At 36.1% G+C, this 18,351-nt stretch overlaps 1 long non-coding RNA gene across 1 annotated transcript in view; it reads left to right on the plus strand.

The window, feature by feature from the left end:
- Nucleotides 1-18,351, plus strand: part of LOC130683030 (uncharacterized) — a 36,020-nt gene that overhangs the window by 12,612 nt on the left and 5,057 nt on the right. The window contains exon 2 of the long non-coding RNA XR_008996608.1: nt 8,882-8,977. This is a non-coding gene — a long non-coding RNA (uncharacterized LOC130683030). The remainder of the gene's footprint in view (nt 1-8,881; nt 8,978-18,351) is intronic.

The raw sequence follows: 18,351 nt of genomic DNA on the forward strand, positions 1-18,351 counted from the left end.
TGACAATTCTACAGTGGCAGGAAGGTGATATATTTATTTTAGGCCAAAGAATGGAGATATTACTTAATGCATGAGAAGTCGGTGGACAATTGCACCAGAAGCAGGGCAATTTACAGCTTCATAAATGTAAACCTAACAGAGCTCATGACACTCAGCTTAGGTGGGATGGAATGTGACTGTCAGGTGCACCAAGAGATGAGAACAAGGAAAGAAGAGTTTAATGGGAAGAGAACCCAGCTGAGCTTCAGAAAGTCTGTGCTGGTTCTTTTATTATTGTGGAAGAAGTTGGAATAAAGCCAAGCATAGTATATGACACATATATGGTAGTAGATTGTAGAATAAAGGAATAAATCCAATAGGAAGCAATGAATATCTTGCTTGGAGAAGATATTGCTGCAAAATAACTAATCAAGATACATTAATTCAGAGTATAAATTTAGTTCTTTTATTTCTTGGTTTATTCTTATCTTGATATCAAGATATTTTTTAAATGACAGTAAAATTGTATTTTTATATATTGAAAAGTCCTGAAAAATACGGAGATTTAATTACTAGTTTGACCCTAGACAAGACAATTAATTTTTATTCTTATCTATTATTGGCATAATGATGCCATCCCTCATGTTTTAAAGAATCTTTGTGAAGATTAAAAAAGAAAAGGCTGTAGCCCCCATGAGGACAACTTCTTCAAATCTTTGTGCAGGGATTAGTACTGTCCCAGCACGGTGTGGACTAAATACTTAATGAATATTTCACAGTTGTGTAGCTACTCAAATGAAGGCTTTTAGTAGTAGCATTTAAAAGACATTTCTTTTTTGGACATGTGTAGCTTTCCAGTTTAATGATTCTGTGTTTTACAAGTTTAGATTATCTTTTCATCATTTCTACAAAAATTTTTAATACCTTTTCTTTAGTGGAAGAATACACTAAAACATTACTTGTCTACAAATCTTGGACAAGTTCTAGGCTGTTTGAAAACAGTGAATACAGTGTCTAACTATACAATGAAAGAATTCTCCATCTGTCAGTGTTTACATCTCCTGCTCTTGGAAAATGAAAGCTTGCAGAAACCTATTAAGTTTCTGACACATTAAACTTGCATCAAAAGAGAAATTTTAGCTCTTGCAAAATCAGGACAGAGTTAATAAAGAGAGGGAAAAGTGTGATTAATTTTGGAGTATAACCATTAGGAACCAAATAATAGCAATACCAAAAACCTAAGGAGGTCTGTGCTAAAGAATGTTTCATGAGAAAAGTACAATGACACATCCCCCACTATTGAGTTCTAGACAATCTTGGGAACCAAGAAAAGAAATTTCCTTTGCTATTATTTTATAGCATATTCAAGATAATTGAAATGCTAAGAAAAAAATCAAAGATTCAAAACAAAATTTACAACAAAAATCAAAGAATCTGAACAACATTTACAACAACTATTATTTCAAGAACGAATTGTTGTCATGACTGATTTCAAGGTACAACATATTTGTAGTGAAAGTTATTAAATTATGCAGGTGGAGTAATACAAGTTCAGAGAGGACCTCAAAGAAGAAAGTAACTGGTTTCTGTGTTGGCAGGAGAAAAATGAGCAAATTCATTAAAGAATGGAGGCATGGTAGTATTTCTTCTTACTTGGGTTAAAGGAATGTTGGATTGACTGTCTATGCCTGTATGGTTTTCTTCATGACCAAGCAAATTGGTGGACTTAGGCCCAATCTGATCTATGTGCAAATGCCCTTTACACATAAAGCTATAGTTCTTCCTCAGCAGCAGCAGAAGAAAGGTAATATTTAATAAAACTGAGGGATGCAATACTCTTTCTTCATACTTTGGATATAGAGAATTCTGGAACAAGTTAAATAGAAGGAGCTTATAAAAATAATCAAAGAAATTGTATCAAAACTAGTTAAATCTTCCAGTGTATATCGAAAAGCTAGAGACAATGACAGGAAAAAAAATATGAAGCTCATTAAAGAGTGAAAAAAATAAAAATTTGCCTGTAGGCTTGGAAGAGAAAAAATAAGCCAAAAGAAGTTTCAAGAAAATCTAACAATATCATCACTTGGAAGATGGTTCTTTTCAAAAAAAGAAAAAGTTCATTTTAAGATGAATTTCTGGTGTTCATTTTCTCAAAGTTCATTCCCTCTATGAGAGTGCACTTAGTTCCCATATATAGAGCAGGTAAATTTGATGAAAATAGCATTTTCATCAACATCTGGGAAAACTGAGCACACTGAGGAAGCAACTGTTGGCATTGGTCTCTGGAGAGATGCCTGGGAAATACTCATGGAGAAAGCAGAAGTAAATTGTTGTGGGAAAGGTCTTGAGTTTTCTTCTGTGTTGAAATTGCAGGAGACAAATGCTCTGAGGGCATGAGAAAAAAAAAAAACTTCAAACCTGAAAAATAACAAGGAGACAAGGACAATGCAAAAGGAGGATAAGATGAATAGGATCCCACATATTACAAATATATTTGAATGAAGAGGTATACAAACATTTTGCGATTAAATCTTTTGGATCAGATAAGATAATATATGTGACTACCTTGAGTCAGATAAAATAGTATTGTGAATACATTTTGGAAAGGTATTGAACCTTGACAAATCTGGACTCCTCATAGAATAACCTGAAGCTGATTTCTCAGCAGCTAATAAGGGCCAAAGAAAGTGTTTGTTTTCTCTTTTTCCTTCCCCTCTTGGTTCCCTCTCTCTTCATTTAACATTATTTCTAAGACACTATAGGTAGTTAATTAAAAAGCAGATAAAATGTAGGCTAAAAATAGTATAACACTTTCCCTAACTACTTATTTGCTCAAATAGCCACATATGGTAAAAAAAAAAAAAAAAAAAAAGGTGTGGGGGTGTTGTTAAAACTCTGTTATTAATTTACATACTGAATTCAAGCAAGTTTTTTTATAGAGGTTTAGCATACCTTGGGCCTAAAACTCAGGCTTCTATTAAACCAATTTAGTTGTATTTATTTTGTATATCCACATAAGACTACAAGGTCTTTTGTTTTTTAAAGGACCAAAATGAATCACACTAGTCAGAAGAATCACACTGTAGGTCTAAGATAAATTTCCTTTTGAACAAAATAATTAAAATGGTATCTATTTGCAGTTTGCTTTGCTATCTTTCTTTGCAGCACTCATGATATGTTCTAAAATTTTGCCAGAGAAACTATATTAGTTAAGAGTCATTTATGGGACGGATACTGGACTGTCTTCCAAGCTCCAGATGAGAGATGCCTTTGAGCTTCAGCATCTGTCTAGAACCATGATTCTTAAAGCTGGCTGCCTTTTAGTCTGGAGAGATCTTTTAAAAATCCAGACTCCCCACACAGAAACTCTGATTAAATTGTTCTGATCTAAAGACCAGAAATTATGTGCTGCTTCTAGCTGTAGTGTTTTGGTGAACCAGTGTATCTGCTCTCTCCATCTTTTTCCTCTGCCTCTCTGTATTTGTATTCTAATTATATAGGCTGGACTTTTCTGCTTTTGAGTTCACATGGCAGGAAATGGTCCCTGAACCAACTGACTGTGCAGAGAAGGGGTGGTCATCTTGTAAAAGTCTGGTTGCCTCTGTAGTAACCTCTAGATAAAATAGGCCATCGTAGAATGTACAGTTTCCAGAAGCAGGTAATATAATAGTGTCCAATTGCAGAGGGGTTACCTAAGGCTTTTACCTTTCTTTTCCATGCTGACCTGTGAATAGAAGATTTCAACAAAATTTTTCCAACTACAGTTTCTTATAATATTTTTGATTGAAGTATTTTACTTTGATAGGTAAAGTGAATTTTTAATAATGAAATTATTTTTCCTTTAAACTGACTCAATTCTGTGTTTATTAGTTTTCATGAACAGATTTTTTTTTCTCTTGTGCAAAAGGAATTGGGAATGCTAGGTAGTTTTACAAGTGAATTTTTTTTTAATGTATATAGTCTACCTTTCAACTAATTACAAATAGAACCTTAGAAATACAAAAACTCCTTGGGGTAAAGGCATCCTAGATGGCCCTCACACCACCCTGACCTTCTGTTCCCTTTCCTTAGGACAAAGTGGTTATGTGGTCTGGGAACAGGCATATTCGGGCAGCTCTCCCACCACTGGGAAGGGGTTCCCAGAGCTAGCAGATGTAAGTTTAAATACAGCTAGAAAGTAAGAACATGGACTTTGGGCCTAGATCACCTAGATTTGAACTCCACCTTTGTAACTTATGAATAATAAGATAACCTTGAAGAAATTACCAAATTTCCTTTGCCTCAGTTTCTTCCACCATAAAGAGGGTATAATATAGTACCTGTTCTAATGGTTTCTGGTAAGATTAAATATGTCAGTAAATGTAAAGTGTTTGTGAGAGGATATGGCCTAGAGTAATATGTGAATTATTTTATTTGGAAGCCTACCTCAGTGATGACTTATCTTGGAATAGGGAAGTCAAGTGCCACCTCAGTGCTGATCACTAGATTTGTGACCTTGGGTATTTCATTTATCTGACTTCATGTTTCTCACTAGTAAAAGGAGATGAGTAATTCCTGCCCTCTTTATCCCATAATGACTTAATAAGGGCTCTCTTGCAAAGGTTCAGTCCCATAGCAGCAAGCATCATGTACTGAATTTCATCAAAGGCATGAGTCCCCTGTTTTTGCAATTTCCTAGAGAGATGTGTTTAGACCATGGGGCTGGGTGTTGGCAGAAATGCTCTCTCTCTTTTTAATGGAGAGAGCATAACACTGACCTTGCTCAGGGGATTGGATACCTGAAACTGTGGTTCCGGTTTCTTAATGATGTGCTGGGAAAAGCCAGGACTGTCTGCCTGGAGACAGTGAAGGAAGTTGCTAGGCCACCCAGAGAGAGAGTTCTGTAGTCCAGAACCACTACTCCTGTTTTCTGTACACAAATGAAAGACAAAATGTAAGTACATGATTTTTAATTTTTACCTTTTGCTTCTTTTCCTTTTCTTACTGATGTGTAATTGATAATAACATTATATTAGTTTCAGGTGTACAACATAATGTTCAATATTTGTATATATTGTGAAATGATCACCACCATAAATCTCATTAACATTGATCACAATGCATAGTTGCAATTCTTTTTTCTTGTGATGAGACCTTCTAAGATCTCTTATCAACTTCCAAGTATGCAATACAGTATTATTTACTATGATCACCATGTTGTACATGACTTATTTATAACTGGAAGTTTGTACCTTTTGACCCCCGCCTTTATCCATTTTGTCTCTTTTCACTAGCATCCCTCCCACCACACGCCAACCACAGATCTAGTCTATGTGCTCATCTTTTGTTTATTTTTTGATTCCACATATGAGACTGTATGGTACTTGTCTTTCTCCAACTTCATTTAGCATAACGTCCTCAAGGCCCATCCATGTTATCACAAGTGGCAAGATTTCATTCTTTTTTATGGCAGAATAATATTCATATATATCACATTTTCTTATCTGTTAATGCATTGATGGACATGTAAGTTGTTTCCATATCTTGGCTCTTGTAAATAATGCTACAGTGAATATGGGGGTGTATATATAGATATATCTTTTTGTGTTTTTCATTTTCTTTGGATAAATACCAGAAGTGTAATTGCGGGATCATACACTAGTGCTACTTTAATTTTGAGGGGAACCTCTATACTATTTTGCATAGTGGCTGCACCAATTTACATTCCCCCCAACAGTATATAAGGGTTACCTTTACTCCACACCTTCACCCAAACTTGTTATTTTCTTGTCTTTTGATAGTAACCATTCTAACAGGTGTGAGGTGATACCTCATTTTGGTTTTGATTTTCATTTTCCTGATGGCTAGTGATGTTGAACATCTTTTCATGTGCCTGTTGGCCATCTGTATGTCATCTTTGGAAAAATGTCTATTCAGATCCTCTGCCCATTTTTAAATTGGATTTATTTTTACTATTAAGTTGTATGAGTTCCTTATGTATTTTGGATAATAACCCCTTATCAGATATATGATTTGCAAATATTTTCTCCCATTTAGTAGTTTGCCTTTTTATGTTGTTGAGGGTGTCCTTTGCTGTGCAGAAGCTTTTAGTTTGATATAGTCTGACTTGCTTATTTTTGTTGTTGCCTTTGCTTTTGGTGTCAAAAAAAAAAAGTCATCATTGAGACCAGTGTCAAAGAGCTTACCATCTGTTTTCTTCTAGAAATTTTACAGTCTCAAGTTTAAGTTTTTAATCCATGTCAGTCAACTTTGGTGTGCGTTATAAAATAGTGGCCCAGTTTCATTCTTTTGCACGTAGCTCCCCAGTTTTCCCAACAGCCCTTATTGTAGACTGTCCTTTCTCCATTGCACAGTTGGCCCTTAAACAACACGGATTTGAACTGTGTGAGTCCCCATATAGATTTTTTTCAATAAATATATTGGAAAGATTTTTGGAGATTTGCAACAATTTGAAAAAATGTTTCTGTTCTCTAGCTTACTTCATTGTAAGAATACAATATATAATGCATGTAACATATAAAACATGTTATTATTGGACTGTTTATGTTACATAAAGCTTCAGATCAACAATAGGCTACTAGTTAAGTTTTTTGGGAGTCAAAAGCTATATCTGTATTTTTTACTGTAATTGGGGGTCAGTACCCCTAACCCCTGCATAGTCCAAAGGCAAGCTATGTATTCTTGGTTTCTTTATTGTAAATTAATTGTCCATATGTGGGTAGATTTATTTCTGTGCTCTATATTCTGTTCCACTGATTTATATGTCTATTATGTCAGCAGCATACTGTTTTAGTAAATGCTTTTTATTAAATTGTTAAAACACAATGTAAATCAAATGAATCTAACTATGAATACCCTATAGTATTGGTGAAATGTTATAATGAAAAATATAACATGCACAATATGTAATGCATATGATATTACATTTTTCATCCTTAATCCTAAATAAATGTATTATTTGATAAGGAATTTTAAAGAAACACAAGATTGTTTTAACATAGTTACTTTCCTAAAATGAACAGCACTACTACAAAGCCAATAATTTACACAAACTCATTTTGATTATTATTTGTAATATAATTATTTTATATAATTATGCAAATTATTATTATTATTTGTAAATTCACCAGAAGAAAATTCACGTGTATTCATATATATTATTGGAACTTGAAGTGGAAGTTTTAATTTGACCACATTTCAGTGAGGAAATGGAAATTTTCATAACTTCTTCAACATCCAATAGGTAATAAGTGATGCAAGTAGAACTCAGACCTGTTTTTGCTACAATTCAAAGTTTCCCATTCTAGAGCAAATGAGAAACGTTTAGCTTGCTTCAATATGTAAAGTGATACTGCTCTGGTTGGGGCTGGCTCCATAGGCCTCGTGTCTTCCGCTTGGTTTCATGCACTGTTATTGCCATCTTGAAATTTTAGTGATATTTAAGCAAGTGGCACTGCATTTTTAGTTTGCACAGGTCCCAGCATATTATATAACTGATTCTGCTTCTGGAAAATACCTCAGCAGCTCTTTGAACAGTCTGCATGGTTAAACATAATGATAAAACTAATCCTAATCAACAAACAAGATTGTTCCTGGACAATTTGGGGACTAATCCCTTTCTTTTTATCATTAGTAAAACAGTTTACCCTCTTGGATACTAGTGTTCTCTTTCCTGTGGTAATGGTACTCACTGACCCTGAATATGCTCACTGTTGCTGAAGTGCTCCTCACCCGTGGTGATGCTTCTGGAGTGCTCCAGATGGAGGGGCCTTTCCACTGGGAATGAACGCCCCTTCCTTTGGGTTGTGCAAACCTCTTAGCAAACTTCAGGACTTGGAATAACAGTGATTTCCTTACAAAAGTGGCTTACTGAAGAGATACTTTGGTCTTCCTTTAATTTAATAATATGGGAGTGGGGAGGGAGGAGGAGGTAGAAAGAGAGAGGAGATGGGGAGAGACAGGCTATAACACTCTCAATAGACTTTGTCTCCCACCAAGAGAGAATGTATTGCTCTCTCATTGTGTTCCTGTAGCACTTCAGATAAATCTCTGTAATTGCCCTTCTCACCTGGTAGAGTTCTTACTGGTTTGAATGAGTTTGTCTCCTATCAGGCTCCTTAAGTAGAGGAATATGGTCTTGTTCATCTTTTTTGATCTTCAGAACCCTAAAATGTAGTCAGACTTTGAAGACATGATTGGTAAAATGAAATGCCAAATTCCCCTTTTACTCAGATTTTGGCAATTATATATCTCCAACACAATTATGAGATTCTCAGGTGAGTTATGTGAAAACTTCCCCAATCTAAAACTTAATGAATCCTGCAAACGGATGTGAAAGTGCTTCATTACCTAAAAGCAATGTTTCCAATTAGTTTCCGCCTCTGGGCTTTATTTTCCCAATGTGATTTAGTCAATGTTTTAGCTAAAGAGAAAGTGAGCCACTGATTAAGCTAATGTCTTCATAAGACAAAGTGAAGCATTATAAGCATACATCTTTCTCCAATAGCTTTTGGCAAAAACTGTTGTTAATTATTTAGCCTACTATAAATGTACTTGTCAGGTAGTAGAATCCTGAGGTTCTTTTTTGCCTTTGTCTCCATTTGGTTTTCTTTTTCCTGGAATATGACAATATTGTACTTACATAGTACCTATGAGCTTTTCTTCAAAGACACAGCACAATTAAGGATATGCTCTTTGTAGAAGAGGGAATTTTTTTTTTACATTAAGAGAAAACATACATGTTTCAGGAGTGATAGGATCACTGTTCAAACTCATTAATTAAAACTGAATGCTAACAAAAATTTAAAGAAGTAGAAATACCAATATTACACCAATTCTTTCAGAGTACAAAGCATGATAGAAAAATTCCCAACTTGTTTTTCTTTCTCTCTTTTTTTTTTAGGTCATAATAGAGGTATGCTGGATCCAGCCTGCACAGGCTCACAAGAGCCAGTTGTGAGCATCTCTTCTCAACACTGCATTCACTGACATTACATTGGTAGGTTGAAATCAGCTGCAATGGGGGTATGGTCATCGAAGGTAATCATCAATCCTGTAAATCTAGACCTTTTATTCCTTTGGGAAGCCAATGATTTAACATTTACCAGCACACTACTTGGTCAGATTAACCCTGATGCCATAATTCAACAAGGATATTACATGAAAAGAAAATTACAGACTGAAATCACTCATGAAAACAGACTTACATATCTTTAACAGAGTATCAATAAGGTAACAAACAAAACATTATGATCAAATGGGATATGAAAATATGACTGATATTTTAGGAATGCAAGGTTAGTTATATAGTCCAAAATCAATCAGTGTAGTTCACCAGCTTATCACAATAAGGCAAAAACCCATATGACCTTTTTGCCAGATGCAAAAAAGTCAATTTAAATTGAAAAAAATCCCAGCTGTTTGGGATTAGAATTTAACTTCCTCAGTCTGATTAAGAGTATCTGATTGAAACCTAGAGCTAACAACATATGTAAGGGTGAAATATTAAAAGGTTTTCCCTTAAAGAAAATTGGGAACAAAAAAAAAGATTTCTGTTACAACATAGTTGACCCTTGAACAACGTGGGTTTGAACTGCATGGCTCCAGTAATACGTGAATTTTTTTCATTAAATATATTGGAACATTTTGTGGAGATTTTCAAAATCATGAAGACATATTAAACATTTTATTTTATATTATTCATTTATATTTTCTATTAAGATATTGTTGATATACACTCTTACGAAGGTTTCACAGGAAAAAACAACGTGGTTACCTCATTTACCCTTATTATCAAGTCCACAACCATACCCCAATGCAGTCACTGTAAGTGTAGTAAGATGTCACAGATTCACTGTTTGCCTTCTTTGTGCTGCACTGTTTTCCCCGTGATCCATCACACCATGTGTACTAAACATAATATCCTTCAATCCCTGTCTCCTTCCCTCCCTACCCGCCCTCCCACACCCCTCCCCTTTGGTAACTGCTAGTTCATTCTTGGAGCCTCTGAGTCTGCTGCTATTTTGTTCCTTCAGTTTTGCTTCATTGTTATACTCCACAAATGAGGGAAATCATTTGACACTTGTCTTTCTCTGCCTGGCTTATTTCACTAAGCATAATGTCCTCCAACTCCATCCATGTTGTTGCAAACGGTAGGATCTGTTTGTTTGTTTGTTTCTTTTTTTTCCCACACATCCTCCCCAGTCCCTTTGGTAACTGTTAGTCCATTCTTGGGTTCTGTGTGTCTGCTGCTGTTTAATTCCTTCAGTTTTTTCTTTGTTCTTATACTTCACAGATGAGTGAAATCATTTGGTACTTATCTTTCTCCTCCTGGCTTATTTCACTGAGCATAATACCCTCTAGCTCCATCCATGTTGTTGCAAATGGTAGGATTTGTTTTCTTCTTATGGCTGAATAATATTCCATTGTGTATATGTACCACATCTTTATCCATTCATCTACTGATGCACACTTAGGTTGCTCCCATATCTTGACTATTGTAAATGGTGATGTGATAAACATAGGGGTGCATATGTCTTTTTGAATTTGAGAACTTGTATTCTTTGGGTAAATTCCAAGGAGTGGGATTCCTGGGTCAAATGGTATTTCTATTTTTATTTTTTTCACAAACCTCCATATTGCTCTCCACAATGGCTGAAGTAGCTTACATTCTCACCAGCAATGTAGGAGGGTTCCCCTTTCTCTGCATCCTCACCAGCATTTGTTGTTCTTAGTCTTTTCGATGCTGGCCATCCTAAATGGTGTGAGGTGATAACTCATTTGTGGTTTTAATTTGCATTTCCCTGATGATTAGTGATATGAAGGATCTTTTCATGTGTCTGTTGGCCATCTGAATTTCTTCTTTGGAGAATTGTCTCTTCATATCCTCTGCCCATTTTTATTTGGGTTATTTGCTTTTGGGTGTTGAGGCATGTGAGTTCTTTATAAATTTTGGATGATAACCCCTTGTTGGATATGTCATTTACAAATATATTCTCCCATACTGTAGGATGCCTTTTTGTTCCGTTGATGGTGCCCTTTGCCATACAGAAGCTTTTTAGTTTCAGATAGTCCCCTGTGTTCATTTTTGCTTTTTTTCCCTTGCTTGAGGAGGTGTGTTCAGAAGAAGTTGCTCATGTTTGTATTCAAGAGATTTTTGTCTATGTTGTCTTCTAAGAGATTTGCGGTTCCATAACTTACATTCAGGTCTTTGATCCATTTTGAGTTTACTTTTGTGTATGGGGTTAAACAATAATCCAGTTTCATTCTCTTGCATGTAGCTGTCCAGTTTTGCCAACACCAGTTGTTGAAGAGGCTGTATTTTCCCATTGTATGTCCATGGCTCCTTTATCGTATATTAATTGACCATATATGTTTGGGTTTATATCTGGGTTCTCCGGTCTGATCCATTGGTCTTTGGGTCTGTTCTTGTACCAGTACCAAATCATCTTAATTACTGTGGCTTTGTAGTAGAGGTTGAAGTTGGGAAGCAAGATCCCCCCGGCATTATTCTTCCTTCTCAGTATTGCTTTGGCTATTTGGGGTATTTTGTGGTTCCATATGAATTTTAGAATGATTTTCTCTAGGTTGTTGAAGAATGCTGTTGGTATTTTGAGAGGGATTGCATTGAATCTGTAGATTGTTTTAGGCAGGATGGCCATTTTAACAACATTAATTCTTCCTACCCAAGAGCATGTAATGAATTTCCATTTATTAGCATCCTCTTTAATTTCTCTTAGGAGTGTCTTGTAGTTTTCAGGGTGTAGTTCCTTCACTTCCTTGGTTAGGTTTATTCCTATATATTTTCTTCTTTTTGATGCAATTGTGAATGGAATTGCTTTCCTGATTTCTCTTTCTGCTAGTTCATCATTAGTGTATAGGAATGCAACATATTTCTGTGTATTAATTTTGTATCCTGCAACTTTGCTGAATTCAGATATTAGATCTAGTAGTTTTGGAGTGGATTCTTTAGGGATTTTTATGTACAGTATCATGTCATCTACCAACAGTGACAGTTTGACTTCTTCCTTACCAATCTGGTTGCCTTTTATTTCTTTGTGTTGTCTGATTGCTGTAGCTGGGACCCCCAGTACTATGTTGAATAAAAGTGGGGAGAGTGGGCATCCCTGTCTTCTTCTGATCTTCAAGGAAAAGCTTTCAGCCTCTCACTGTTAAGTATGATGTTGGCTGTGGGTTTATCATATATGGCTTTTATTATGTTGAGGTACTTGCCCTCTATACCCATTTTGTTGAAAGTTTTTATCATTAATGAATGTTGAATTTTGTTGAATGCTTTTTCAGCATCTATGGAAATGATCATGTGGTTTTGTCCTTTTTGTTGATGTGGTGGATGATGGTGGTGGATTTTCAAATGTTGTACCATCCTTGCATCCCTGGGATGAATCCTACTTGATCATGGTGTATGATCCTCCTGATGTATTTTTTAATTCATTTTGCTAATATTTTGTTGAGTATTTTTGCATCTATGTTCTTCAGCAACATTGGTCTGTAGTTTTCTTTTTTTGTTGTGTCTTTGCCTGTTTTTGGTATTAGAGTGATGCTGGCTTCATAGAATTAGTTTGGAAGTATTCCCTCCTATTTTTTGGACAACTTTAAGGAGAATGGGTATTCTGTCTTCTCTAAATGTCAATGAAATTCCACAGTGAATCCATCTGGTCTGGGAGTTTTGTTCTTGGGTAGTTTTTTGATTACTGATTCAATTCATTTTCTGGTAATTGGTCTGGTTAGATTTTCTCTTTCTTCCTGGGTCAGTCTTGGAAGGTTATATTTTTCTAGAAAGTTGTCCATTTCTTCTAGGTTATTCAGTTTCTTAGCATATAGATTTTCATAGTATTCTCTAATAATTCTTTGTATTTCTGTAGTGTCCGTTGTGAGTTTTCCTTTCTCATTTCTGATTCTGTTTATGTGTGTAGACTCTCTTTTTTTCGTGATTAAGTCTGGCTAGGGGTTTATCTATTTTGTTTATTTTCTCGAAGAACCAGGTCTTGCTTTCATTGATTCTTTCTCTTGTGTTATTTTTCTCAATTTTATTTATTTCTGCTCTAATCTTTATTATACTCCTCCTTCTAAAGACTTTTGGCCTCATTTGTTCTTCTTTTTCTAGTTTAGTTAATTTTGAGTTTAGACTGTTCATATGGGATTGTTCCTCTTTCCTGAGGTAGGCATGTATTGCAATATACTTTCCTCTTAGCAAAGCCTTGGCTGCATCCCATAGATTTTTCAGTGTTGAATTATTGTTGTCATATGTGTCCATATATTGCTTGATCTCTTTTTTATTTGGTCATTGATCCATTGGTTTTTTGGAGCATGTCGTGAAACCTCCATGTGTTTGTGGGCTTTTTTATTTCTTTGCATAATTTATTTCTAGTTTCTTATCTTTGTGGTCTGAGAAAGTGGTTGGTACAATTTCAATCTTTTTGAATTTATTGAGGCTCTTTTTGTGGCCTAATGTATGATCTATTCTTGAAAATATTCCATGTGTACTTGAGAAAAATGTGTATTCCACTGCTTTTGGGTGTAGAGTTCTGTAGATGTCTGTTAGGTCCATCTGTTCTAATGTGTTATTCAGTGCCTCTGTCTCCTTACTTATTTTCTGTCTGGTTGATCTGTCCTTTGGATTGAGTGGCATTTTGAAGTCTCCTAGAATGAATGCATTGCATTCTATTTCCCCATTTAATTCTGTTATTATTTGCTTCACATATGTAGGTGCTCCTGTGTTGGGTGCATAGATATTTATAATGGTTATATCTTCTTGTTGGGTTGACCCTTTTATCATTATGTAATGTCCTTCTTTATCTCTTGTGACTTTCTTTGTTTTGAAGTCTATTTTGTCTGATACAAGTACTGCAACTCCTGCTTTTTTCTCCCTATTAGTTTCATGAAATATTTTTTTCCATCCCTTCACGTTTAGTCTGTGTATGTCTTTAGATTTAAAGTGAGTCTCTTGTAAGCAGCATACAGATGGATCTTGCTTTTTATCCATTCAGTGACTCTATATCTTTTGATTGGTGTATTCAGACCATTTATATTTAGGGTGATTATCGATAGGTATGTACTTATTGCCATTGCAGGCTTTAGATTTGTGGTTACCAAAGTTTCAAGTTTAACTTCCTTACTATCTAAGAGTCTAACTTAACTCATTTAGTATGCTATTACAAACACAACCAAAAGGTTCTTTTTTTCTCCCCCTTTTTCTTCCTCCTCCATTCTTTATATATTTACTGTGGTTTTATTACCTCTGGTGACAGCTATTAAACCTTAGGAAAATTTCCATCTGTAACAGTCTTTCCAAAATAGACTGTAGAGATAGTTTGTGGGGGGATAAATTCTCTCAGCTTTTGCTTATCTTGAAATCATTTAATCCCTCCTTCAAATTTAAATGATAATCTTGACGGATAAAGTATTCTTGGTTTGAGGCTCCTTCTGCTTCATTACATTAAATCTATCATGCCACTCCCTTCTGGCCTGTAAGGTTTCTGCTGAGAAGTCTGATGATAGCCTGATGGGTTTTCCTTTGTATGTGATCTTATTTCTCTCTCTGGCTGCTTTTAATAGTCTGTCCTGATCCTTGATCTTTGCCATTTTAATTATTAAATGTCTTAGTGTTTTCTTCCTTGGTTCCCTTGTGTTGGGAGATCTGTGTATCTCCATGGCTTGAGGGACTATCTCCTTACCAAGGTTGGGGAAGTTTTTATCAATTACCTTCTCAAAGACACTTTCTATCCCTTTTTCTCTCTCTTCTTCTACTGGTACCCTTATAATATGAATATGGTTCCGTTTTTGTTGGTCACACAGTTCTCTCAATATTCTTTCATTCTTAGAGATCCTTTTTTCTCTCTGCCTCAGCTTCTTTTTAATCCTCTTCTCTAATTTCCATTTCATTTATCATCTCCTCCACTATATCTAATGTGCTTTTAAAACCTTCCATTGTATGTTTCATTTCTGATACTGTGTTCCATAATGATTGGATCTCCGACCAGAGTTCATTCTTGAGTTCATGAGTATTTTTCTGTACCTCCATGAGCATGTTTATGATTTTTATTTTGAAATCTGTTTCAGGAAGATTCATAGGTCAATATCCTTGACTCTTTCTCTGGTGTATTTATAATTTTCCTTTGAACCAGGTTCCTTTGACATTTCATATTTGTATGTGGTGCCCACTAGTGCCCAGAAGCTCTACTCTCTGGAGCTGCTCAGCCCCTGGAGCAACACTGGGGGTCACAGGGGAGCAGTGTTGGTGCCTGTGGGGAGGAAAGAGCTGTTTCCAGCTTTTCGGCTGCTATGCCTGTCTCCACTGCCAGAACCACTGGGCCAAGCACACAAGTATAATCCTCTATGCTTTGTGTTTGTGGCTGCTGTAGGCGGGGTTTCCCTCTGGCTGGCCTAACGCCAGGGCAGGGTTTGCAGTTTGTGAGCCATGTGCAGGTTGTCACGGAGGAAGGTGCAGCAGGCTGAGTATCATAGAGGGGTGCCTTGGAGCTGCGTAGCCGGCCAGGGGACTGGAGCGCCTGAAGATCGTGAAAGTTCCCAACCTGCTGGGCAGAGTGCATGCAGATAATTTTGTCTACCTGTCCTTTCTCCTGAGCAGTTAGCTCTGTGCAATCCTTGCCCCTTTAGCAGCCCTCTCGCTGTCAAAAAGTCTCTCACAATGCCTGCCTTTCTTTTGTCCTAGGGCAGCTGGATATGGATCCTTGGTTTCCACAGGCGGCTGGAATCTCAGTCTCTCCAGGTATTCTGCCTGTCTTAGCTTTCCAACTCCCCTAATCAAGAGAGCACCATGTAATATAGGTTTGTGCTTCCAGAGCAGATCTCCAATGCTAGGTATTCAGCAGTCCCAGGCCTCCACTCTCTCCCTGCTCCATTTCTCTTCCTCCCGCCAGTGAGCTAGAGTGGGGGAAGGGCTTAGGTCCCACCGGGCCACAGCTTTAGTACGTTTCCCTGTTCAGTGAAGTTTATTCTTTTCTCCAGGTGTATGCAGTCTGGCACAGCCCTCTTTCATGTTGCTCTTTCAAAGATTAGTTGTATTAATTATATTTTCTTATTTTATGCAGTTTTAGGAGGAAGCCTCTGTCTCACTTCTCACCCTGCCATCTTTAATCTCCTCATATTAAATATTTTAGAGGGAACCTCAATCATGTAGATAGCCACACCTTAAAACGTAATGGTTGAGGATCTTCAGGTATACACTACAGAATGTATCATTGACTTAATGAAATCATTACAATTATGTTAGTACACAGGAACTGCCTCTAGGAACTTCCCTATTTATACCAAGACGTGCCTGTGGGATGTCAGTTTTGCTGGCTCTTTCTGCCCTTGTAGGACTGTTTTCTCAGAACTGTTCCACAACTATCTCATATGAATCATCATTCCCAGAATTCCATCCCATTCAGCTAACAACACTGGACCAGTTAACATCTGTTCCACATGTAAATCTTTCAGGATAATTTCAGACAATTGTCAGTATTCAAATTACTGGATGACTAAAGAAGTTTTGGATTAGTTTGGTTTATTTTGGATTTCATGGGTTTATAATCCAATGTTTATTGAATGTCCAAAGGTAATTCCTACTTCTAAGCAGAGTCACCTTTGCTGTGAACACTGGGACTGCAGCATTGCTTTCTTGGCCCCAGCTCCAAATACGATCACACTGGGGATTAGATTTGAACATACAAATTTTTCTGTGGAGGATTGGGGGTGAGACACATTCAGTCTATGGGAAACACAAATCAAGAAAAATTACCCATTAAATAATGTGGTGAATTATTTTAAAAGTCTATAATATTTCACAGTCCCTACCCTCATAGAATGGAATCTTCTTCAGTATCCCTTCAATGTGGATTTAGCCATGTGAATTGAATTGGCCAGTTGGAAATTGATAAACTTGATGCAAGTAGAGAACATAAGAATGTGTTTTGTGTTCTGTGAAAAGTGCTTGCACATAAAGATGGGTGCTTTGGCTGCTTTTGGAACTCAGCCATCATATAACAAAACTAGGCTATCTATGAGTAAAGCCAGAGACAGAGCCTGTCTTTAAAAGAAGAGTAGATGTAACTTTTTCCCATGTAGAAGACTAAATCAGATACATGGAAGGCCACACAGTTTTTAAGAGAACTGTACCAGCCTGCACTCAAAGAGACTGAGTTTAAAGTGAAAAGAGACCTGTCTCCAACTTTCTGTATCTATGAAGATGGCTCAGCCAAAAACATGGCCATTTCATTTATTTATTTATTTTGTGTGTTCCAGTAAAATTTATTCATGGACACTAAAATTTGAATTTCATAAAACTTCTACATGTCACTATATATTATATTAAATTTGATTTTTAAAAGCTGCTTCATTTATTTTTATTGACATATAGTTGTTACACAATACTACATTGGTCTCAAGTATACAACATAGTGATTTGACAGTAATCTACATTATTAAATGCTCACCCAATCTGGGGTAGTTACTGTCAACCAAGAAAGACATTAATTATTAACTATATTCTCTATGGTATACTTTCATCCCCATGACTAATTTATATTATAATTAAGATTTTGTGCCTCCTTCACCTATTTTACCTGCCCAGCCCAAACTCTCTCCTATAGTAACCACCAGTCACTTCTCAGTGTCTGTGGATCTGCTTCTCTTCTGTTCATTTATTTTGTTTTGTTTTTCTAGATTTCATGTATAAGTGAAGTCATATAGTATTTGTCTTTCTCTGCCTGGTTTATTTCACTTAGCTTAACACTATCTAGGTCCATCCATGTTGTTGTAAATGTCAAGATTTCTTTCTTTTTTTATGGCTAAATAATATTCTATTTTGTTATATATATGCATAAATAAAATACACCACATCTTCTGTATCCATTCATCTATTTAGGTTGCTTCCATATCTTGGCTATTGTAAATAATGTGGCGCTAAACATAGGAGTGCATATATTTTTTCAAATCAGTGATTTCTGTTTTCTTTGGATAAATTCCCAGAAGTGAAATTGCTGGGTTGTATGGTATTTCTATTTTTAGTTTTCTGAGGAGCCTCCATAGTGCTTTCCACAGTAACTTCATCAACTTACATTCCAAACAACAGTGTAAGAAGGTTCCCTTTTCTCCATATCCTCACCAACACTTGTTATTTCTTGTCTTTTGGATAGTGGCCATTCCGAATGGTGTGAGGTGATATCTCCTTGTGGTTTTGATTTTTATTTTCCCAATGATTAGTTATGTGGAGTCTCTTTTCATGTGCTCTTGGCTATCTATATATCCTCTTTGGAAAAATGTCTCCTCAGGTCCTCTAGCCATTTTTAGATTGGGTTATTTGTTTTTTTGGTGTTGAGTTGTATGACTGTATATATTTTGGGCATTTTT

The sequence above is a fragment of the Manis pentadactyla genome, chromosome 1, assembly GCF_030020395.1.
Source record: "Manis pentadactyla isolate mManPen7 chromosome 1, mManPen7.hap1, whole genome shotgun sequence".
Classification (NCBI taxonomy): Eukaryota; Metazoa; Chordata; class Mammalia; order Pholidota; family Manidae; genus Manis; species Manis pentadactyla.